Raw genomic sequence first — 25,524 nt, 5'->3', positions numbered from 1 at the left:
AACCAGCCACAGATTGTTGATAACAAGAGCATTCTTGACCAATTGTTTTGCTGGTTGAAGACTAATGCATGATAGTCCCAGCAAAAGTTGCAAACTAGAGAACTGTTGATTGACAGTACATAAACCAATCAGAATGGCTTATTTTGAATGACAATTGCATCAACCAATCAGATGGTCTTAATTCTAAACTAATTTGCATAAGGGCTTTATTTGCTCTCCATAACTTACTGAGGTCCTTCCTAACCCTAGTTTAATTGAAAACCTACAAAACCAGCCACAGATAGTTGATAACAAGAGCATTCTTGACCAAATGTCTTGCTGGTTGAAGACTAATGCATGATAGTCCCAGCAAAAGTTGTAAAATAGAGAACTGTTGACTGACAGTACATAAACCAATCAGAATGGCTTATTTTGAATGACAATTGCATCAACCAATCAGATGGTCTTAATTCTAAACTAATTTGCATAAGGGCTTTATTTGCTCTCCATAACTTACTGAGGTCCTTCCTAACCCTAGTTTAATTGAAAACCTACAAAACCAGCCACAGATAGTTGATAACAAGAGCATTCTTGACCAATTGTCTTGCTGGTTGAAGACTAATGCATGATAGTCCCAGCAAAAGTTGTAAAATAGAGAACTGTTGACTGACAGTACATAAACCAATCAGAATGGTGTATTTTGAATGACAATTGCATCAACCAATCAGATGGTCTCAATTCTAAACTAATTTGCATAGGGGCTTTATTTGCTCTCCATAACTTACTGAGGTCCTTCCTAACCCTAGTTTAATTGAAAACCTATAAAGCCAGCCACAGATAGTTGATAACAAGAGCATTCTTGACCAATTGTCTTGCTGGTTGAAGACTAATGCATGATAGTCCCAGCAAAAGTTGTAAAATAGAAAACTGTTGACTGACAGTATATAAACCAATCAGAATGGCTTATTTTGAATGACAGTTGCATCAACAAATCAGATGATCTCAATTCTGAAGTAATTTGCATAAGGGCTTTATTTGCTCTCCATAACTTACTGAGGTCCTTCCTAACCCTAGTTTAATTGAAAACCTACAAAACCAGCCACAGATAGTTGATAACAAGAGCATTCTTGACCAATTGTCTTGCTGGTTGAAGACTATTGCATGATGGTCCCAGCAAACGTTGTAAAATAGGAAACTGTTGACTGATGGTACATAAACCAATCAGAATGGCTTATTTTGAATGACAGTTGCATCAACCAATCAGATGGTCTCAATTCTGAACTAATTTGCATAATGGCTTTATTTGCTCTTCGTAACTTACTGAGGTCCTTCCTCACCCTAGTCTAATTGAACACCTGCAGAACCAGCCACAGATAGTTGATAACAAGAACATTCTTGACCAATTGTCTTGCTGGTTGAAGGCTATTGCGTGATGGTGCCAGCAAAAGTTGTAAAATAGAAAACTGTTGACTACATTCTTGACCAATTGTCTTGCTGGTAGAAGACTATTGCATGATGGTCCCAGCAAAAGTTATAAAATAGAAAACTGTTGACTGACAGCACATAAACCAATCAGAATGGCTTATTTTGAATGACAATTGCATCAACCAATCAGATGGTCTCAATTCTAAACTAATTTGCATAAGGGCTTTATTTGCTCTCCATAACTTACTGAGGTCTTTCCTAACCCTAGTTTAATTGAAAACCTACCAAACCAGCCACAGATAGTTGATAACAAGAGCGTTATTGACCAAATGTCTTGCTGGTTGAAGACTAATGCATGATAGTCCCAGCAAAAGTTGTAAAATAGAGAACTGTTGACTGACAGTACATAAACCAATCAGAATGGCTTATTTTGAATGACAGTTGCATCAACCAATCATATGATCTCAATTCTGAACCAATTTGCATAAGGGCTTTATTTGCTCTTCATAACTTACTGAGGTCCTTCCTCACCCTAGTCTAATTGAACACCTGCAGAACCAGCCACAGATAGTTGATAACAAGAGCATTCTTGACCAAATGTCTTGCTGGTTGAAGACTAATGCATGATAGTCCCAGCAAAAGTTGTAAAATAGAGAATTGTTGACTGACAGCACATAAACCAATCAGAATGGCTTATTTTGAATGACAATTGCATCAACCAATCAGATGGTCTTAATTCTAAACTAATTTGCATAAGGGCTTTATTTGCTCTCCATAACTTACTGAGGTCCTTCCTAACCCTAGTTTAATTGAAAACCTACAAAACCAGCCACAAATAGTTGATAACAAGAGCATTCTTGACCAATTGTCTTGCTGGTTGAAGACTAATGCATGATAGTCCCAGCAAAAGTTGTAAAATAGAGAACTGTTGACTGACAGTACATAAACCAATCAGAATGGTGTATTTTGAATGACAATTGCATCAACCAATCAGATGGTCTCAATTCTAAACTAATTTGCATAAGGGCTTTATTTGCTCTCCATAACTTACTGAGGTCCTTCCTAACCCTAGTTTAATTGAAAACCTATAAAAACAGCCACAGATAGTTGATTACAAGAGCATTGTTGACCAATTGTCTTGCTGGTTGAAGACTAATGCATGATAGTCCCAGCAAAAGTTGTAAAATAGAGAACTGTTGACTGACAGGACATAAACCAATCAGAAAGGCTTATTTTGAATGACAATTGCATCAACCAATCAGATGGTCTAAATTCTAAACTAATTTGCATAAGGGCTTTATTTGCTCTCCATAACTTACTGAGGTCCTTCCTAACCCTAGTTTAATTGAAAACCTACAAAACCAGCCACAGATAGTTGATAACAAGAGCATTCTTGACCAATTGTCTTGCTGGTTGAAGACTAATGCATTATAGTCCCAGCAAAAGTTGTAAAATAGAGAACTGTTGACTGACAGTACATAAACCAATCAGAATGGTGTATTTTGAATGACAATTGCATCAACCAATCAGATGGTCTCAATTCTAAACTAATTTGCATAAGGGCTTTATTTGCTCTCCAAAACTTACTGAGGTCCTTCCTAACCCTAGTTTAATTGAAAACCTATAAAACCAGCCACAGATAGTTGATAACAAGAGCATTCTTGACCAATTGTTTTGCTGGTTGAAGACTAATGCATGATAGTCCCAGCAAAAGTTGTAAACTAGAGAACTGTTGACTGACAGTACATAAACCAATCAGAATGGCTTATTTTGAATGACAATTGCATCAACCAATCAGATGGTCTCAATTCTAAACTAATTTGCATAAGGGCTTTATTTGCTCTCCATAACTTACTGAGGTCTTTCCTAACCCTAGTTTAATTGAACACCTGCAGAACCAGCCACAGATAGTTGATAACAAGAGCATTCTTGACCAATTGTCTTGCTGGTTGAAGACTAATGCATGATAGTCCCAGCAAAAGTTGTAAAATAGAAAACTGTTGACTGACAGTATATAAACCAATCAGAATGGCTTATTTTGAATGACAGTTGCATCAACCAATCAGATGATCTCAATTCTGAACTAATTTGCATAAGGGCTTTATTTGCTCTCCATAACTTACTGAGGTCCTTCCTAACCCTAGTTTAATTGAAAACTTACAAAACCAGCCACAGATAGTTGATAACAAGAGCATTCTTGACCAAATGTCTTGCTGGTTGAAGACTAATGCATGATAGTCCCAGCAAAAGTTGTAAAATAGAGAACTGTTGACTGACAGTACATAAACCAATCAGAATGGCTTATTTTGAATGACAATTGCATCAACCAATCAGATGGTCTTAATTCTAAACTAATTTGCATAAGGGCTTTATTTGCTCTCCATAACTTACTGAGGTCCTTCCTAACCCTAGTTTAATTGAAAACCTACAAAACCAGCCACAGATAGTTGATAACAAGAGCATTCTTGACCAATTGTCTTGCTGGTTGAAGACTAATGCATGATAGTCCCAGCAAAAGTTGTAAAATAGAGAACTGTTGACTGACAGTACATAAACCAATCAGAATGGTGTATTTTGAATCACAATTGCATCAACCAATCAGATGGTCTCAATTCTAAACTAATTTGCATAAGGGCTTTATTTGCTCTCCATAACTTACTGAGGTCCATCCTAACCCTAGTTTAATTGAAAACATAAAACCAGCCACAGATAGTTCATAACAAGAGCATTCTTGACCAATTGTCTTGCTGGTTGAAGACTAATGCATGATAGTCCCAGCAAAAGTTGTAAAATAGAAAACTGTTGACTGACAGTATATAAACCAATCAGAATGGCTTATTTTGAATGACAGTTGCATCAACCAATCAGATGATCTCAATTCTGAACTAATTTGCATAAGCGCTTCATTTGCTCTCCATAACTTACTAAGGTCCTTCCTAACCCTAGTTTAATTGAAAACCTACAAAACCAGCCACAGATAGTTGATAACAAGAGCATTCTTGACCAAATGTCTTGCTGGTTGAAGACTAATGCATGATAGTCCCAGCAAAAGTTGTAAAATAGAGAACTGTTGACTGACAGGACATAAACCAATCAGAATGGCTTATTTTGAATGACAATTGCATCAACCAATCAGATGGTCTTAATTCTAAACTAATTTGCATAAGGGCTTTATTTGCTCTCCATAACTTACTGAGGTCCTTCCTAACCCTAGTTTAATTGAAAACCTACAAAACCAGCCACAGATAGTTGATAACAAGAGCATTCTTGACCAATTGTCTTGCTGGTTGAAGACTAATGCATTATAGTCCCAGCAAAAGTTGTAAAATAGAGAACTGTTGACTGACAGTACATAAACCAATCAGAATGGTGTATTTTGAATGACAATTGCATCAACCAATCAGATGGTCTCAATTCTAAACTAATTTGCATAAGGGCTTTATTTGCTCTCCATAACTTACTGAGGTCCTTCCTAACCCTAGTTTAATTGAAAACCTATAAAACCAGCCACAGATTGTTGATAACAAGAGCATTCTTGACCAATTGTTTTGCTGGTTGAAGACTAATGCATGATAGTCCCAGCAAAAGTTGCAAACTAGAGAACTGTTGATTGACAGTACATAAACCAATCAGAATGGCTTATTTTGAATGACAATTGCATCAACCAATCAGATGGTCTTAATTCTAAACTAATTTGCATAAGGGCTTTATTTGCTCTCCATAACTTACTGAGGTCCTTCCTAACCCTAGTTTAATTGAAAACCTACAAAACCAGCCACAGATAGTTGATAACAAGAGCATTCTTGACCAAATGTCTTGCTGGTTGAAGACTAATGCATGATAGTCCCAGCAAAAGTTGTAAAATAGAGAACTGTTGACTGACAGTACATAAACCAATCAGAATGGCTTATTTTGAATGACAATTGCATCAACCAATCAGATGGTCTTAATTCTAAACTAATTTGCATAAGGGCTTTATTTGCTCTCCATAACTTACTGAGGTCCTTCCTAACCCTAGTTTAATTGAAAACCTACAAAACCAGCCACAGATAGTTGATAACAAGAGCATTCTTGACCAATTGTCTTGCTGGTTGAAGACTAATGCATGATAGTCCCAGCAAAAGTTGTAAAATAGAGAACTGTTGACTGACAGTACATAAACCAATCAGAATGGTGTATTTTGAATGACAATTGCATCAACCAATCAGATGGTCTCAATTCTAAACTAATTTGCATAGGGGCTTTATTTGCTCTCCATAACTTACTGAGGTCCTTCCTAACCCTAGTTTAATTGAAAACCTATAAAGCTAGCCACAGATAGTTGATAACAAGAGCATTCTTGACCAATTGTCTTGCTGGTTGAAGACTAATGCATGATAGTCCCAGCAAAAGTTGTAAAATAGAAAACTGTTGACTGACAGTATATAAACCAATCAGAATGGCTTATTTTGAATGACAGTTGCATCAACAAATCAGATGATCTCAATTCTGAAGTAATTTGCATAAGGGCTTTATTTGCTCTCCATAACTTACTGAGGTCCTTCCTAACCCTAGTTTAATTGAAAACCTACAAAACCAGCCACAGATAGTTGATAACAAGAGCATTCTTGACCAATTGTCTTGCTGGTTGAAGACTATTGCATGATGGTCCCAGCAAACGTTGTAAAATAGGAAACTGTTGACTGATGGTACATAAACCAATCAGAATGGCTTATTTTGAATGACAGTTGCATCAACCAATCAGATGGTCTCAATTCTGAACTAATTTGCATAATGGCTTTATTTGCTCTTCGTAACTTACTGAGGTCCTTCCTCACCCTAGTCTAATTGAACACCTGCAGAACCAGCCACAGATAGTTGATAACAAGAACATTCTTGACCAATTGTCTTGCTGGTTGAAGGCTATTGCGTGATGGTGCCAGCAAAAGTTGTAAAATAGAAAACTGTTGACTACATTCTTGACCAATTGTCTTGCTGGTAGAAGACTATTGCATGATGGTCCCAGCAAAAGTTATAAAATAGAAAACTGTTGACTGACAGCACATAAACCAATCAGAATGGCTTATTTTGAATGACAATTGCATCAACCAATCAGATGGTCTCAATTGTAAACTAATTTGCATAAGGGCTTTATTTGCTCTCCATAACTTACTGAGGTCTTTCCTAACCCTAGTTTAATTGAAAACCTACCAAACCAGCCACAGATAGTTGATAACAAGAGCGTTATTGACCAAATGTCTTGCTGGTTGAAGACTAATGCATGATAGTCCCAGCAAAAGTTGTAAAATAGAGAACTGTTGACTGACAGTACATAAACCAATCAGAATGGCTTATTTTGAATGACAGTTGCATCAACCAATCATATGATCTCAATTCTGAACCAATTTGCATAAGGGCTTTATTTGCTCTTCATAACTTACTGAGGTCCTTCCTCACCCTAGTCTAATTGAACACCTGCAGAACCAGCCACAGATAGTTGATAACAAGAGCATTCTTGACCAAATGTCTTGCTGGTTGAAGACTAATGCATGATAGTCCCAGCAAAAGTTGTAAAATAGAGAACTGTTGACTGACAGCACATAAACCAATCAGAATGGCTTATTTTGAATGACAATTGCATCAACCAATCAGATGGTCTTAATTCTAAACTAATTTGCATAAGGGCTTTATTTGCTCTCCATAACTTACTGAGGTCCTTCCTAACCCTAGTTTAATTGAAAACCTACAAAACCAGCCACAAATAGTTGATAACAAGAGCATTCTTGACCAATTGTCTTGCTGGTTGAAGACTAATGCATGATAGTCCCAGCAAAAGTTGTAAAATAGAGAACTGTTGACTGACAGTACATAAACCAATCAGAATGGTGTATTTTGAATGACAATTGCATCAACCAATCAGATGGTCTCAATTCTAAACTAATTTGCATAGAGGCTTTATTTGCTCTCCATAACTTACTGAGGTCCTTCCTAACCCTAGTTTAATTGAAAACCTATAAAGCCAGCCACAGATCGTTGATAACAAGAGCATTCTTGACCAATTGTCTTGCTGGTTGAAGACTAATGCATGATAGTCCCAGCAAAAGTTGTAAAATAGAAAACTGTTGACTGACAGTATATAAACCAATCAGAATGGCTTATTTTGAATGACAGTTGCATCAACCAATCAGATGATCTCAATTCTGAAGTAATTTGCATAAGGGCTTTATTTGCTCTCCATAACTTACTGGGGTCCTTCCTAACCCTAGTTTAATTGAAAACCTACAAAACCAGCCACAGATAGTTGATAACAAGAGCATTCTTGACCAATTGTCTTGCTGGTTGAAGACTATTGCATGATGGTCCCAGCAAACGTTGTAAAATAGGAAACTGTTGACTGATGGTACATAAACCAATCAGAATGGCTTATTTTGAATGACAGTTGCATCAACCAATCAGATGGTCTCAATTCTAAACTAATTTGCATAAGGGCTTTATTTGCTCTCCTTAACTTACTGAGGTCTTTCCTAACCCTAGTTTAATTGAAAACCTACCAAACCAGCCACAGATAGTTGATAACAAGAGCGTTATTGACCAAATGTCTTGCTGGTTGAAGACTAATGCATGATAGTCCCAGCAAAAGTTGTAAAATAGAGAACTGTTGACTGACAGTACATAAACCAATCAGAATGGCTTATTTTGAATGACAGTTGCATCAACCAATCATATGATCTCAATTCTGAACCAATTTGCATAAGGGCTTTATTTGCTCTTCATAACTTACTGAGGTCCTTCCTCACCCTAGTCTAATTGAACACCTGCAGAACCAGCCACAGATAGTTGATAACAAGAGCATTCTTAACCAAATGTCTTGCTGGTTGAAGACTAATGCATGATAGTCCCAGCAAAAGTTGTAAAATAGAGAACTGTTGACTGACAGCACATAAACCAATCAGAATGGCTTATTTTGAATGACAATTGCATCAACCAATCAGATGGTCTTAATTCTAACCTAATTTGCATAAGGGCTTTATTTGCTCTCCATAACTTACTGAGGTCCTTCCTAACCCTAGTTTAATTGAAAACCTACAAAACCAGCCACAAATAGTTGATAACAAGAGCATTCTTGACCAATTGTCTTGCTGGTTGAAGACTAATGCATGATAGTCCCAGCAAAAGTTGTAAAATAGAGAACTGTTGACTGACAGTACATAAACCAATCAGAATGGTGTATTTTGAATGACAATTGCATCAACCAATCAGATGGTCTCAATTCTAAACTAATTTGCATAAGGGCTTTATTTGCTCTCCATAACTTACTGAGGTCCTTCCTAACCCTAGTTTAATTGAAAACCTATAAAAACAGCCACAGATAGTTGATTACAAGAGCATTCTTGACCAATTGTCTTGCTGGTTGAAGACTAATGCATGATAGTCCCAGCAAAAGTTGTAAAATAGAGAACTGTTGACTGACAGGACATAAACCAATCAGAAAGGCTTATTTTGAATGACAATTGCATCAACCAATCAGATGGTCTCAATTCTAAACTAATTTGCATAAGGGCTTTATTTGCTCTCCATAACTTACTGAGGTCCTTCCTAACCCTAGTTTAATTGAAAACCTACAAAACCAGCCACAGATAGTTGATAACAAGAGCATTCTTGACCAATTGTCTTGCTGGTTGAAGATTAATGCATTATAGTCCCAGCAAAAGTTGTAAAATAGAGAACTGTTGACTGACAGTACATAAACCAATCAGAATGGTGTATTTTGAATGACAATTGCATCAACCAATCAGATGGTCTCAATTCTAAACTAATTTGCATAAGGGCTTTATTTGCTCTCCAAAACTTACTGAGGTCCTTCCTAACCCTAGTTTAATTGAAAACCTATATAACCAGCCACAGATAGTTGATAACAAGAGCATTCTTGACCAATTGTTTTGCTGGTTGAAGACTAATGCATGATAGTCCCAGCAAAAGTTGTAAACTAGAGAACTGTTGACTGACAGTACATAAACCAATCAGAATGGCTTATTTTGAATGACAATTGCATCAACCAATCAGATGGTCTCAATTCTAAACTAATTTGCATAAGGGCTTTATTTGCTCTCCATAACTTACTGAGGTCTTTCCTAACCCTAGTTTAATTGAACACCTGCAGAACCAGCCACAGATAGTTGATAACAAGAGCATTCTTGACCAATTGTCTTGCTGGTTGAAGACTAATGCATGATAGTCCCAGCAAAAGTTGTAAAATAGAAAACTGTTGACTGACAGTATATAAACCAATCAGAATGGCTTATTTTGAATGACAGTTGCATCAACCAATCAGATGATCTCAATTCTGAACTAATTTGCATAAGGGCTTTATTTGCTCTCCATAACTTACTGAGGTCCTTCCTAACCCTAGTTTAATTGAAAACTTACAAAACCAGCCACAGATAGTTGATAACAAGAGCATTCTTGACCAAATGTCTTGCTGGTTGAAGACTAATGCATGATAGTCCCAGCAAAAGTTGTAAAATAGAGAACTGTTGACTGACAGTACATAAACCAATCAGAATGGCTTATTTTGAATGACAATTGCATCAACCAATCAGATGGTCTTAATTCTAAACTAATTTGCATAAGGGCTTTATTTGCTCTCCATAACTTACTGAGGTCCTTCCTAACCCTAGTTTAATTGAAAACCTACAAAACCAGCCACAGATAGTTGATAACAAGAGCATTCTTGACCAATTGTCTTGCTGGTTGAAGACTAATGCATGATAGTCCCAGCAAAAGTTGTAAAATAGAGAACTGTTGACTGACAGTACATAAACCAATCAGAATGGTGTATTTTGAATCACAATTGCATCAACCAATCAGATGGTCTCAATTCTAAACTAATTTGCATAAGGGCTTTATTTGCTCTCCATAACTTACTGAGGTCCATCCTAACCCTAGTTTAATTGAAAACATAAAACCAGCCACAGATAGTTCATAACAAGAGCATTCTTGACCAATTGTCTTGCTGGTTGAAGACTAATGCATGATAGTCCCAGCAAAAGTTGTAAAATAGAAAACTGTTGACTGACAGTATATAAACCAATTAGAATGGCTTATTTTGAATGACAGTTGCATCAACCAATCAGATGATCTCAATTCTGAACTAATTTGCATAAGCGCTTCATTTGCTCTCCATAACTTACTAAGGTCCTTCCTAACCCTAGTTTAATTGAAAACCTACAAAACCAGCCACAGATAGTTGATAACAAGAGCATTCTTGACCAAATGTCTTGCTGGTTGAAGACTAATGCATGATAGTCCCAGCAAAAGTTGTAAAATAGAGAACTGTTGACTGACAGGACATAAACTAATCAGAATGGCTTATTTTGAATGACAATTGCATCAACCAATCAGATGGTCTTAATTCTAAACTAATTTGCATAAGGGCTTTATTTGCTCTCCATAACTTACTGAGGTCCTTCCTAACCCTAGTTTAATTGAAAACCTACAAAACCAGCCACAGATAGTTGATAACAAGAGCATTCTTGACCAATTGTCTTGCTGGTTGAAGACTAATGCATTATAGTCCCAGCAAAAGTTGTAAAATAGAGAACTGTTGACTGACAGTACATAAACCAATCAGAATGGTGTATTTTGAATGACAATTGCATCAACCAATCAGATGGTCTCAATTCTAAACTAATTTGCATAAGGGCTTTATTTGCTCTCCATAACTTACTGAGGTCCTTCCTAACCCTAGTTTAATTGAAAACCTATAAAACCAGCCACAGATTGTTGATAACAAGAGCATTCTTGACCAATTGTTTTGCTGGTTGAAGACTAATGCATTATAGTCCCAGCAAAAGTTGCAAACTAGAGAACTGTTGATTGACAGTACATAAACCAATCAGAATGGCTTATTTTGAATGACAATTGCATCAACCAAACAGATGGTCTCAATTCTAAACTAATTTGCATAAGGGCTTTATTTGCTCTCCATAACTTACTGAGGTCTTTCCTAACCCTAGTTTAATTGAACACCTGCAGAACTAGCCACAGATAGTTGATAACAAGAGCATTCTTGACCAAATGTCTTGCTGGTTGAAGACTAATGCATGATAGTCCCAGCAAAAGTTGTAAAATAGAGAACTGTTGACTGACAGTACATAAACCAATCAGAATGGCTTATTTTGAATGACAATTGCATCAACCAATCAGATGGTCTTAATTCTAAACTAATTTGCATAAGGGCTTTATTTGCTCTCCATAACTTACTGAGGTCCTTCCTAACCCTAGTTTAATTGAAAACCTACAAAACCAGCCACAGATAGTTGATAACAAGAGCATTCTTGACCAAATGTCTTGCTGGTTGAAGACTAATGCATGATAGTCCCAGCAAAAGTTGTAAAATAGAGAACTGTTGACTGACAGTACATAAACCAATCAGAATGGCTTATTTTGAATGACAATTGCATCAACCAATCAGATGGTCTTAATTCTAAACTAATTTGCATAAGGGCTTTATTTGCTCTCCATAACTTACTGAGGTCCTTCCTAACCCTAGTTTAATTGAAAACCTACAAAACCAGCCACAGATAGTTGATAACAAGAGCATTCTTGACCAATTGTCTTGCTGGTTGAAGACTAATGCATGATAGTCCCAGCAAAAGTTGTAAAATAGAGAACTGTTGACTGACAGTACATAAACCAATCAGAATGGTGTATTTTGAATGACAATTGCATCAACCAATCAGATGGTCTCAATTCTAAACTAATTTGCATAGGGGCTTTATTTGCTCTCCATAACTTACTGAGGTCCTTCCTAACCCTAGTTTAATTGAAAACCTATAAAGCCAGCCACAGATAGTTGATAACAAGAGCATTCTTGACCAATTGTCTTGCTGGTTTAAGACTAATGCATGATAGTCCCAGCAAAAGTTGTAAAATAGAAAACTGTTGACTGACAGTATATAAACCAATCAGAATGGCTTATTTTGAATGACAGTTGCATCAACCAATCAGATGATCTCAATTCTGAAGTAATTTGCATAAGGGCTTTATTTGCTCTCCATAACTTACTGAGGTCCTTCCTAACCCTAGTTTAATTGAAAACCTACAAAACCAGCCACAGATAGTTGATAACAAGAGCATTCTTGACCAATTGTCTTGCTGGTTGAAGACTATTGCATGATGGTCCCAGCAAACGTTGTAAAATAGGAAACTGTTGACTGATGGTACATAAACCAATCAGAATGGCTTATTTTGAATGACAGTTGCATCAACCAATCAGATGGTCTCAATTCTGAACTAATTTGCATAATGGCTTTATTTGCTCTTCGTAACTTACTGAGGTCCTTCCTCACCCTAGTCTAATTGAACACCTGCAGAACCAGCCACAGATAGTTGATAACAAGAACATTCTTGACCAATTGTCTTGCTGGTTGAAGGCTATTGCGTGATGGTGCCAGCAAAAGTTGTAAAATAGAAAACTGTTGACTACATTCTTGACCAATTGTCTTGCTGGTAGAAGACTATTGCATGATGGTCCCAGCAAAAGTTATAAAATAGAAAACTGTTGACTGACAGCACATAAACCAATCAGAATGGCTTATTTTGAATGACAATTGCATCAACCAATCAGATGGTCTCAATTCTAAACTAATTTGCATAAGGGCTTTATTTGCTCTCCATAACTTACTGAGGTCTTTCCTAACCCTAGTTTAATTGAAAACCTACCAAACCAGCCACAGATAGTTGATAACAAGAGCGTTATTGACCAAATGTCTTGCTGGTTGAAGACTAATGCATGATAGTCCCAGCAAAAGTTGTAAAATAGAGAACTGTTGACTGACAGTACATAAACCAATCAGAATGGCTTATTTTGAATGACAGTTGCATCAACCAATCATATGATCTCAATTCTGAACCAATTTGCATAAGGGCTTTATTTGCTCTTCATAACTTACTGAGGTCCTTCCTCACCCTAGTCTAATTGAACACCTGCAGAACCAGCCACAGATAGTTGATAACAAGAGCATTCTTGACCAAATGTCTTGCTGGTTGAAGACTAATGCATGATAGTCCCAGCAAAAGTTGTAAAATAGAGAACTGTTGACTGACAGCACATAAACCAATCAGAATGGCTTATTTTGAATGACAATTGCATCAACCAATAAGATGGTCTTAATTCTAAACTAATTTGCATAAGGGCTTTATTTGCTCTCCATAACTTACTGAGGTCCTTCCTAACCCTAGTTTAATTGAAAACCTACAAAACCAGCCACAAATAGTTGATAACAAGAGCATTCTTGACCAATTGTCTTGCTGGTTGAAGACTAATGCATGATAGTCCCAGCAAAAGTTGTAAAATAGAGAACTGTTGACTGACAGTACATAAACCAATCAGAATGGTGTATTTTGAATGACAATTGCATCAACCAATCAGATGGTCTCAATTCTAAACTAATTTGCATAAGGGCTTTATTTGCTCTCCATAACTTACTGAGGTCCTTCCTAACCCTAGTTTAATTGAAAACCTACAAAACCAGCCACAGATAGTTGATAACAAGAGCATTCTTGACCAATTGTCTTGCTGGTTGAAGACTAATGCATTATAGTCCCAGCAAAAGTTGTAAAATAGAGAACTGTTGACTGACAGTACATAAACCAATCAGAATGGTGTATTTTGAATGACAATTGCATCAACCAATCAGATGGTCTCAATTCTAAACTAATTTGCATAAGGGCTTTATTTGCTCTCCATAACTTACTGAGGTCCTTCCTAACCCTAGTTTAATTGAAAACCTATAAAACCAGCCACAGATTGTTGATAACAAGAGCATTCTTGACCAATTGTTTTGCTGGTTGAAGACTAATGCATTATAGTCCCAGCAAAAGTTGCAAACTAGAGAACTGTTGATTGACAGTACATAAACCAATCAGAATGGCTTATTTTGAATGACAATTGCATCAACCAAACAGATGGTCTCAATTCTAAACTAATTTGCATAAGGGCTTTATTTGCTCTCCATAACTTACTGAGGTCTTTCCTAACCCTAGTTTAATTGAACACCTGCAGAACTAGCCACAGATAGTTGATAACAAGAGCATTCTTGACCAAATGTCTTGCTGGTTGAAGACTAATGCATGATAGTCCCAGCAAAAGTTGTAAAATAGAGAACTGTTGACTGACAGTACATAAACCAATCAGAATGGCTTATTTTGAATGACAATTGCATCAACCAATCAGATGGTCTTAATTCTAAACTAATTTGCATAAGGGCTTTATTTGCTCTCCATAACTTACTGAGGTCCTTCCTAACCCTAGTTTAATTGAAAACCTACAAAACCAGCCACAGATAGTTGATAACAAGAGCATTCTTGACCAAATGTCTTGCTGGTTGAAGACTAATGCATGATAGTCCCAGCAAAAGTTGTAAAATAGAGAACTGTTGACTGACAGTACATAAACCAATCAGAATGGCTTATTTTGAATGACAATTGCATCAACCAATCAGATGGTCTTAATTCTAAACTAATTTGCATAAGGGCTTTATTTGCTCTCCATAACTTACTGAGGTCCTTCCTAACCCTAGTTTAATTGAAAACCTACAAAACCAGCCACAGATAGTTGATAACAAGAGCATTCTTGACCAATTGTCTTGCTGGTTGAAGACTAATGCATGATAGTCCCAGCAAAAGTTGTAAAATAGAGAACTGTTGACTGACAGTACATAAACCAATCAGAATGGTGTATTTTGAATGACAATTGCATCAACCAATCAGATGGTCTCAATTCTAAACTAATTTGCATAGGGGCTTTATTTGCTCTCCATAACTTACTGAGGTCCTTCCTAACCCTAGTTTAATTGAAAACCTATAAAGCCAGCCACAGATAGTTGATAACAAGAGCATTCTTGACCAATTGTCTTGCTGGTTTAAGACTAATGCATGATAGTCCCAGCAAAAGTTGTAAAATAGAAAACTGTTGACTGACAGTATATAAACCAATCAGAATGGCTTATTTTGAATGACAGTTGCATCAACCAATCAGATGATCTCAATTCTGAAGTAATTTGCATAAGGGCTTTATTTGCTCTCCATAACTTACTGAGGTCCTTCCTAACCCTAGTTTAATTGAAAACCTACAAAACCAGCCACAGATAGTTGATAACAAGAGCATTCTTGACCAATTGTCTTGCTGGTTGAAGACTATTGCATGATGGTCCCAGCAAACGTTGTAAAATAGGAAACTGTTGACTGATGGTACATAAACCAATCAGAATGGCTTATTTTGAATGACAGTTGCATCAACCAATCAGATGGTCTCAATTCTGAACTAATTTGCATAATGGCTTTATTTGCTCTTCGTAACTTACTGAGGTCCTTCCTCACCCTAGTCTAATTGAACACCTGCAGAACCAGCCACAGATAGTTGATAACAAGAACATTCTTGACCAATTGTCTTGCTGGTTGAAGGCTATTGCGTGATGGTGCCAGCAAAAGTTGTAAAATAGAAAACTGTTGACTACATTCTTGACCAATTGTCTTGCTGGTAGAAGACTATTGCATGATGGTCCCAGCAAAAGTTATAAAATAGAAAACTGTTGACTGACAGCACATAAACCAATCAGAATGGCTTATTTTGAATGACAATTGCATCAACCAATCAGATGGTCTCAATTCTAAACTAATTTGCATAAGGGCTTTATTTGCTCTCCATAACTTACTGAGGTCTTTCCTAACCCTAGTTTAATTGAAAACCTACCAAACCAGCCACAGATAGTTGATAACAAGAGCGTTATTGACCAAATGTCTTGCTGGTTGAAGACTAATGCATGATAGTCCCAGCAAAAGTTGTAAAATAGAGAACTGTTGACTGACAGTACATAAACCAATCAGAATGGCTTATTTTGAATGACAGTTGCATCAACCAATCATATGATCTCAATTCTGAACCAATTTGCATAAGGGCTTTATTTGCTCTTCATAACTTACTGAGGTCCTTCCTCACCCTAGTCTAATTGAACACCTGCAGAACCAGCCACAGATAGTTGATAACAAGAGCATTCTTGACCAAATGTCTTGCTGGTTGAAGACTAATGCATGATAGTCCCAGCAAAAGTTGTAAAATAGAGAACTGTTGACTGACAGCACATAAACCAATCAGAATGGCTTATTTTGAATGACAATTGCATCAACCAATAAGATGGTCTTAATTCTAAACTAATTTGCATAAGGGCTTTATTTGCTCTCCATAACTTACTGAGGTCCTTCCTAACCCTAGTTTAATTGAAAACCTACAAAACCAGCCACAAATAGTTGATAACAAGAGCATTCTTGACCAATTGTCTTGCTGGTTGAAGACTAATGCATGATAGTCCCAGCAAAAGTTGTAAAATAGAGAACTGTTGACTGACAGTACATAAACCAATCAGAATGGTGTATTTTGAATGACAATTGCATCAACCAATCAGATGGTCTCAATTCTAAACTAATTTGCATAAGGGCTTTATTTGCTCTCCATAACTTACTGAGGTCCTTCCTAACCCTAGTTTAATTGAAAACCTACAAAACCAGCCACAGATAGTTGATAACAAGAGCATTCTTGACCAATTGTCTTGCTGGTTGAAGACTAATGCATTATAGTCCCAGCAAAAGTTGTAAAATAGAGAACTGTTGACTGACAGTACATAAACCAATCAGAATGGTGTATTTTGAATGACAATTGCATCAACCAATCAGATGGTCTCAATTCTAAACTAATTTGCATAAGGGCTTTATTTGCTCTCCATAACTTACTGAGGTCCTTCCTAACCCTAGTTTAATTGAAAACCTATAAAACCAGCCACAGATTGTTGATAACAAGAGCATTCTTGACCAATTGTTTTGCTGGTTGAAGACTAATGCATTATAGTCCCAGCAAAAGTTGCAAACTAGAGAACTGTTGATTGACAGTACATAAACCAATCAGAATGGCTTATTTTGAATGACAATTGCATCAACCAAACAGATGGTCTCAATTCTAAACTAATTTGCATAAGGGCTTTATTTGCTCTCCATAACTTACTGAGGTCTTTCCTAACCCTAGTTTAATTGAACACCTGCAGAACTAGCCACAGATAGTTGATAACAAGAGCATTCTTGACCAAATGTCTTGCTGGTTGAAGACTAATGCATGATAGTCCCAGCAAAAGTTGTAAAATAGAGAACTGTTGACTGACAGTACATAAACCAATCAGAATGGCTTATTTTGAATGACAATTGCATCAACCAATCAGATGGTCTTAATTCTAAACTAATTTGCATAAGGGCTTTATTTGCTCTCCATAACTTACTGAGGTCCTTCCTAACCCTAGTTTAATTGAAAACCTACAAAACCAGCCACAGATAGTTGATAACAAGAGCATTCTTGACCAAATGTCTTGCTGGTTGAAGACTAATGCATGATAGTCCCAGCAAAAGTTGTAAAATAGAGAACTGTTGACTGACAGTACATAAACCAATCAGAATGGCTTATTTTGAATGACAATTGCATCAACCAATCAGATGGTCTTAATTCTAAACTAATTTGCATAAGGGCTTTATTTGCTCTCCATAACTTACTGAGGTCCTTCCTAACCCTAGTTTAATTGAAAACCTACAAAACCAGCCACAGATAGTTGATAACAAGAGCATTCTTGACCAATTGTCTTGCTGGTTGAAGACTAATGCATGATAGTCCCAGCAAAAGTTGTAAAATAGAGAACTGTTGACTGACAGTACATAAACCAATCAGAATGGTGTATTTTGAATGACAATTGCATCAACCAATCAGATGGTCTCAATTCTAAACTAATTTGCATAGGGGCTTTATTTGCTCTCCATAACTTACTGAGGTCCTTCCTAACCCTAGTTTAATTGAAAACCTATAAAGCCAGCCACAGATAGTTGATAACAAGAGCATTCTTGACCAATTGTCTTGCTGGTTTAAGACTAATGCATGATAGTCCCAGCAAAAGTTGTAAAATAGAAAACTGTTGACTGACAGTATATAAACCAATCAGAATGGCTTATTTTGAATGACAGTTGCATCAACCAATCAGATGATCTCAATTCTGAAGTAATTTGCATAAGGGCTTTATTTGCTCTCCATAACTTACTGAGGTCCTTCCTAACCCTAGTTTAATTGAAAACCTACAAAACCAGCCACAGATAGTTGATAACAAGAGCATTCTTGACCAATTGTCTTGCTGGTTGAAGACTATTGCATGATGGTCCCAGCAAACGTTGTAAAATAGGAAACTGTTGACTGATGGTACATAAACCAATCAGAATGGCTTATTTTGAATGACAGTTGCATCAACCAATCAGATGGTCTCAATTCTGAACTAATTTGCATAATGGCTTTATTTGCTCTTCGTAACTTACTGAGGTCCTTCCTCACCCTAGTCTAATTGAACACCTGCAGAACCAGCCACAGATAGTTGATAACAAGAACATTCTTGACCAATTGTCTTGCTGGTTGAAGGCTATTGCGTGATGGTGCCAGCAAAAGTTGTAAAATAGAAAACTGTTGACTACATTCTTGACCAATTGTCTTGCTGGTAGAAGACTATTGCATGATGGTCCCAGCAAAAGTTATAAAATAGAAAACTGTTGACTGACAGCACATAAACCAATCAGAATGGCTTATTTTGAATGACAATTGCATCAACCAATCAGATGGTCTCAATTCTAAACTAATTTGCATAAGGGCTTTATTTGCTCTCCATAACTTACTGAGGTCTTTCCTAACCCTAGTTTAATTGAAAACCTACCAAACCAGCCACAGATAGTTGATAACAAGAGCGTTATTGACCAAATGTCTTGCTGGTTGAAGACTAATGCATGATAGTCCCAGCAAAAGTTGTAAAATAGAGAACTGTTGACTGACAGTACATAAACCAATCAGAATGGCTTATTTTGAATGACAGTTGCATCAACCAATCATATGATCTCAATTCTGAACCAATTTGCATAAGGGCTTTATTTGCTCTTCATAACTTACTGAGGTCCTTCCTCACCCTAGTCTAATTGAACACCTGCAGAACCAGCCACAGATAGTTGATAACAAGAGCATTCTTGACCAAATGTCTTGCTGGTTGAAGACTAATGCATGATAGTCCCAGCAAAAGTTGTAAAATAGAGAACTGTTGACTGACAGCACATAAACCAATCAGAATGGCTTATTTTGAATGACAATTGCATCAACCAATAAGATGGTCTTAATTCTAAACTAATTTGCATAAGGGCTTTATTTGCTCTCCATAACTTACTGAGGTCCTTCCTAACCCTAGTTTAATTGAAAACCTACAAAACCAGCCACAAATAGTTGATAACAAGAGCATTCTTGACCAATTGTCTTGCTGGTTGAAGACTAATGCATGATAGTCCCAGCAAAAGTTGTAAAATAGAGAACTGTTGACTGACAGTACATAAACCAATCAGAATGGTGTATTTTGAATGACAATTGCATCAACCAATCAGATGGTCTCAATTCTAAACTAATTTGCATAAGGGCTTTATTTGCTCTCCATAACTTACTGAGGTCCTTCCTAACCCTAGTTTAATTGAAAACCTATAAAAACAGCCACAGATAGTTGATTACAAGAGCATTCTTGACCAATTGTCTTGCTGGTTGAAGACTAATGCATGATAGTCCCAGCAAAAGTTGTAAAATAGAGAACTGTTGACTGACAGGACATAAACCAATCAGAAAGGCTTATTTTGAATGACAATTGCATCAACCAATCAGATGGTCTCAATTCTAAACTAATTTGCATAAGGGCTTTATTTGCTCTCCATAACTTACTGAGGTCCTTCCTAACCCTAGTTTAATTGAAAACCTACAAAACCAGCCACAGATAGTTGATAACAAGAGCATTCTTGACCAATTGTCTTGCTGGTTGAAGACTAATGCATTATAGTCCCAGCAAAAGTTGTAAAATAGAGAACTGTTGACTGACAGTACATAAACCAATCAGAATGGTGTATTTTGAATGACAATTGCATCAACCAATCAGATGGTCTCAATTCTAAACTAATTTGCATAAGGGCTTTATTTGCTCTCCATAACTTACTGAGGTCTTTCCTAACCCTAGTTTAATTGAACACCTGCAGAACCAGCCACAGATAGTTGATAACAAGAGCATTCTTGACCAATTGTCTTGCTGGTTGAAGACTAATGCATGATAGTCCCAGCAAAAGTTGTAAAATAGAAAACTGTTGACTGACAGTATATAAACCAATCAGAATGGCTTATTTTGAATGACAGTTGCATCAACCAATCAGATGATCTCAATTCTGAACTAATTTGCATAAGGGCTTCATTTGCTCTCCATAACTTACTGAGGTCCTTCCTAACCCTAGTTTAATTGAAAACTTACAAACCCAGCCACAGATAGTTGATAACAAGAGCATTCTTGACCAAATGTCTTGCTGGTTGAAGACTAATGCATGATAGTCCCAGCAAAAGTTGTAAAATAGAGAACTGTTGACTGACAGTACATAAACCAATCAGAATGGCTTATTTTGAATGACAATTGCATCAACCAATCAGATGGTCTTAATTCTAAACTAATTTGCATAAGGGCTTTATTTGCTCTCCATAACTTACTGAGGTCCTTCCTAACCCTAGTTTAATTGAAAACCTACAAAACCAGCCACAGATAGTTGATAACAAGAGCATTCTTGACCAATTGTCTTGCTGGTTGAAGACTAATGCATGATAGTCCCAGCAAAAGTTGTAAAATAGAGAACTGTTGACTGACAGTACATAAACCAATCAGAATGGTGTATTTTGAATCACAATTGCATCAACCAATCAGATGGTCTCAATTCTAAACTAATTTGCATAAGGGCTTTATTTGCTCTCCATAACTTACTGAGGTCCATCCTAACCCTAGTTTAATTGAAAACATAAAACCAGCCACAGATAGTTCATAACAAGAGCATTCTTGACCAATTGTCTTGCTGGTTGAAGACTAATGCATGATAGTCCCAGCAAAAGTTGTAAAATAGAAAACTGTTGACTGACAGTATATAAACCAATCAGAATGGCTTATTTTGAATGACAGTTGCATCAACCAATCAGATGATCTCAATTCTGAACTAATTTGCATAAGCGCTTCATTTGCTCTCCATAACTTACTAAGGTCCTTCCTAACCCTAGTTTAATTGAAAACCTACAAAACCAGCCACAAATAGTTGATAACAAGAGCATTCTTGACCAAATGTCTTGCTGGTTGAAGACTAATGCATGATAGTCCCAGCAAAAGTTGTAAAATAGAGAACTGTTGACTGACAGTACATAAACCAATCAGAATGGCTTATTTTGAATGACAATTGCATCAACCAATCAGATGGTCTTAATTCTAAACTAATTTGCATAAGGGCTTTATTTGCTCTCCATAACTTACTGAGGTCCTTCCTAACCCTAGTTTAATTGAAAACCTACAAAACCAGCCACAGATAGTTGATAACAAGAGCATTCTTGACCAATTGTCTTGCTGGTTGAAGACTAATGCATGATAGTCCCAGCAAAAGTTGTAAAATAGAGAACTGTTGACTGACAGTACATAAACCAATCAGAATGGTGTATTTTGAATGACAATTGCATTAACCAATCAGATGGTCTCAATTCTAAACTAATTTGCATAGAGGCTTTATTTGCTCTCCATAACTTACTGAGGTCCTTCCTAACCCTAGTTTAATTGAAAACCTATAAAACCAGCCACAGATAGTTGATAACAAGAGCATTCTTGACCAATTGTCTTGCTGGTTGAAGACTAATGCATGATAGTCCCAGCAAAAGTTGTAAAATAGAAAACTGTTGACTGACAGTATATAAACCAATCAGAATGGCTTATTTTGAATGACAGTTGCATCAACCAATCAGATGATCTCAATTCTGAACTAATTTGCATAAGGGCTTTATTTGCTCTCCATAACTTACTGAGGTCCTTCCTAACCCTAGTTTAATTGAAAACCTACAAAACCAGCCACAGATAGTTGATAACAAGAGCATTCTTGACCAAATGTTTTGCTGGTTGAAGACTAATGCATGATAGTCCCAGCAAAAGTTGTAAAATAGAAAACTGTTGACTGACAGTATATAAACCAATCAGATTGGCTTATTTTGAATGAGTTGCATCAACCAATCAGATGATCTCAATTCTGAACTAATTTGCATAAGGGCTTTATTTGCTCTCCATAACTTACTGAGGTCCATCCTAACCCTAGTTTAATTGAAAACATAAAACCAGCCACAGATAGTTCATAACAAGAGCATTCTTGACCAATTGTCTTGCTGGTTGAAGACTAATGCATGATAGTCCCAGCAAAAGTTGTAAAATAGAAAAATGTTGACTGACAGTATATAAACCAATCAGAATGGCTTATTTTGAATGACAGTTGCATCAACCAATCAGATGATCTCAATTCTGAACTAATTTGCATAAGCGCTTCATTTGCTCTCCATAACTTACTAAGGTCCTTCCTAACCCTAGTTTAATTGAAAACCTACAAAACCAGCCACAGATAGTTGATAACAAGAGCATTCTTGACCAAATGTCTTGCTGGTTGAAGACTAATGCATGATAGTCCCAGCAAAAGTTGTAAAATAGAGAACTGTTGACTGACAGTACATAAACCAATCAGAATGGCTTATTTTGAATGACAATTGCATCAACCAATCAGATGGTCTTAATTCTAAACTAATTTGCATAAGGGCTTTATTTGCTCTCCATAACTTACTGAGGTCCTTCCTAACCCTAGTTTAATTGAAAACCTACAAAACCAGCCACAGATAGTTGATAACAAGAGCATTCTTGACCAATTGTCTTGCTGGTTGAAGACTAATGCATGATAGTCCCAGCAAAAGTTGTAAAATAGAGAACTGTTGACTGACAGCACATAAACCAATCAGAATGGCTTATTTTGAATGACAATTGCATCAACCAATCAGATGGTCTTAATTCTAAACTAATTTGCATAAGGGCTTTATTTGCTCTCCATAACTTACTGAGGTCCTTCCTAACCCTAGTTTAATTGAAAACCTACAAAACCAGCCACAAATAGTTGATAACAAGAGCATTCTTGACCAATTGTCTTGCTGGTTGAAGACTAATGCATGATAGTCCCAGCAAAAGTTGTAAAATAGAGAACTGTTGACTGACAGTACATAAACCAATCAGAATGGTGTATTTTGAATGACAATTGCATCAACCAATCAGATGGTCTCAATGCTAAACTAATTTGCATAAGGGCTTTATTTGCTCTCCATAACTTACTGAGGTCCTTCCTAACCCTAGTTTAATTTAAAACCTATAAAAACAGCCACAGATAGTTGATTACAAGAGCATTCTTGACCAATTGTCTTGCTGGTTGAAGACTAATGCATGATAGTCCCAGCAAAAGTTGTAAAATAGAGAACTGTTGACTGACAGGACATAAACCAATCAGAAAGGCTTATTTTGAATGACAATTGCATCAACCAATCAGATGGTCTCAATTCTAAACTAATTTGCATAAGGGCTTTATTTGCTCTCCATAACTTACTGAGGTCCTTCCTAACCCTAGTTTAATTGAAAACCTACAAAACCAGCCACAGATAGTTGATAACAAGAGCATTCTTGACCAATTGTCTTGCTGGTTGAAGACTAATGCATTATAGTCCCAGCAAAAGTTGTAAAATAGAGAACTGTTGACTGACAGTACATAAACCAATCAGAATGGTGTATTTTGAATGACAATTGCATCAACCAATCAGATGGTCTCAATTCTAAACTAATTTGCATAAGGGCTTTATTTGCTCTCCAACACTTACTGAGGTCCTTCCTAACCCTAGTTTAATTGAAAACCTATAAAACCAGCCACAGATAGTTGATAACAAGAGCATTCTTGACCAATTGTTTTGCTGGTTGAAGACTAATGCATGATAGTCCCAGCAAAAGTTGTAAACTAGAGAACTGTTGACTGACAGTACATAAACCAATCAGAATGGCTTATTTTGAATGACAATTGCATCAACCAATCAGATGGTCTCAATTCTAAACTAATTTGCATAAGGGCTTTATTTGCTCACCATAACTTACTGAGGTCTTTCCTAACCCTAGTTTAATTGAACACCTGCAGAACCAGCCACAGATAGTTGATAACAAGAGCATTCTTGACCAATTGTCTTGCTGGTTGAAGACTAATGCATGATAGTCCCAGCAAAAGTTGTAAAATAGAAAACTGTTGACTGACAGTATATAAACCAATCAGAATGGCTTATTTTGAATGACAGTTGCATCAACCAATCAGATGATCTCAATTCTGAACTAATTTGCATAAGGGCTTTATTTGCTCTCCATAACTTACTGAGGTCCTTCCTAACCCTAGTTTAATTGAAAACCTACAAAACCAGCCACAGATAGTTGATAACAAGAGCATTCTTGACCAAATGTCTTGCTGGTTGAAGACTAATGCATGATAGTCCCAGCAAAAGTTGTAAAATAGAGAACTGTTGACTGACAGTACATAAACCAATCAGAATGGCTTATTTTGAATGACAATTGCATCAACCAATCAGATGGTCTTAATTCTAAACTAATTTGCATAAGGGCTTTATTTGCTCTCCATAACTTACTGAGGTCCTTCCTAACCCTAGTTTAATTGAAAACCTACAAAACCAGCCACAGATAGTTGATAACAAGAGCATTCTTGACCAATTGTCTTGCTGGTTGAAGACTAATGCATGATAGTCCCAGCAAAAGTTGTAAAATAGAGAACTGTTGACTGACAGTACATAAACCAATCAGAATGGTGTATTTTGAATCACAATTGCATCAACCAATCAGATGGTCTCAATTCTAAACTAATTTGCATAAGGGCTTTATTTGCTCTCCATAACTTACTGAGGTCCATCCTAACCCTAGTTTAATTGAAAACATAAAACCAGCCACAGATAGTTCATAACAAGAGCATTCTTGACCAATTGTCTTGCTGGTTGAAGACTAATGCATGATAGTCCCAGCAAAAGTTGTAAAATAGAAAACTGTTGACTGACAGTATATAAACCAATCAGAATGGCTTATTTTGAATGACAGTTGCAACAACCAATCAGATGATCTCAATTCTGAACTAATTTGC

This window comes from Crinia signifera, chromosome 3 (genome assembly GCF_055691185.1).
Source record: "Crinia signifera chromosome 3, ASM5569118v1, whole genome shotgun sequence".
In the NCBI taxonomy this organism is placed as follows: Eukaryota; Metazoa; Chordata; class Amphibia; order Anura; family Myobatrachidae; genus Crinia; species Crinia signifera.
Note: the sequence above shows the minus strand (reverse complement) of the source record.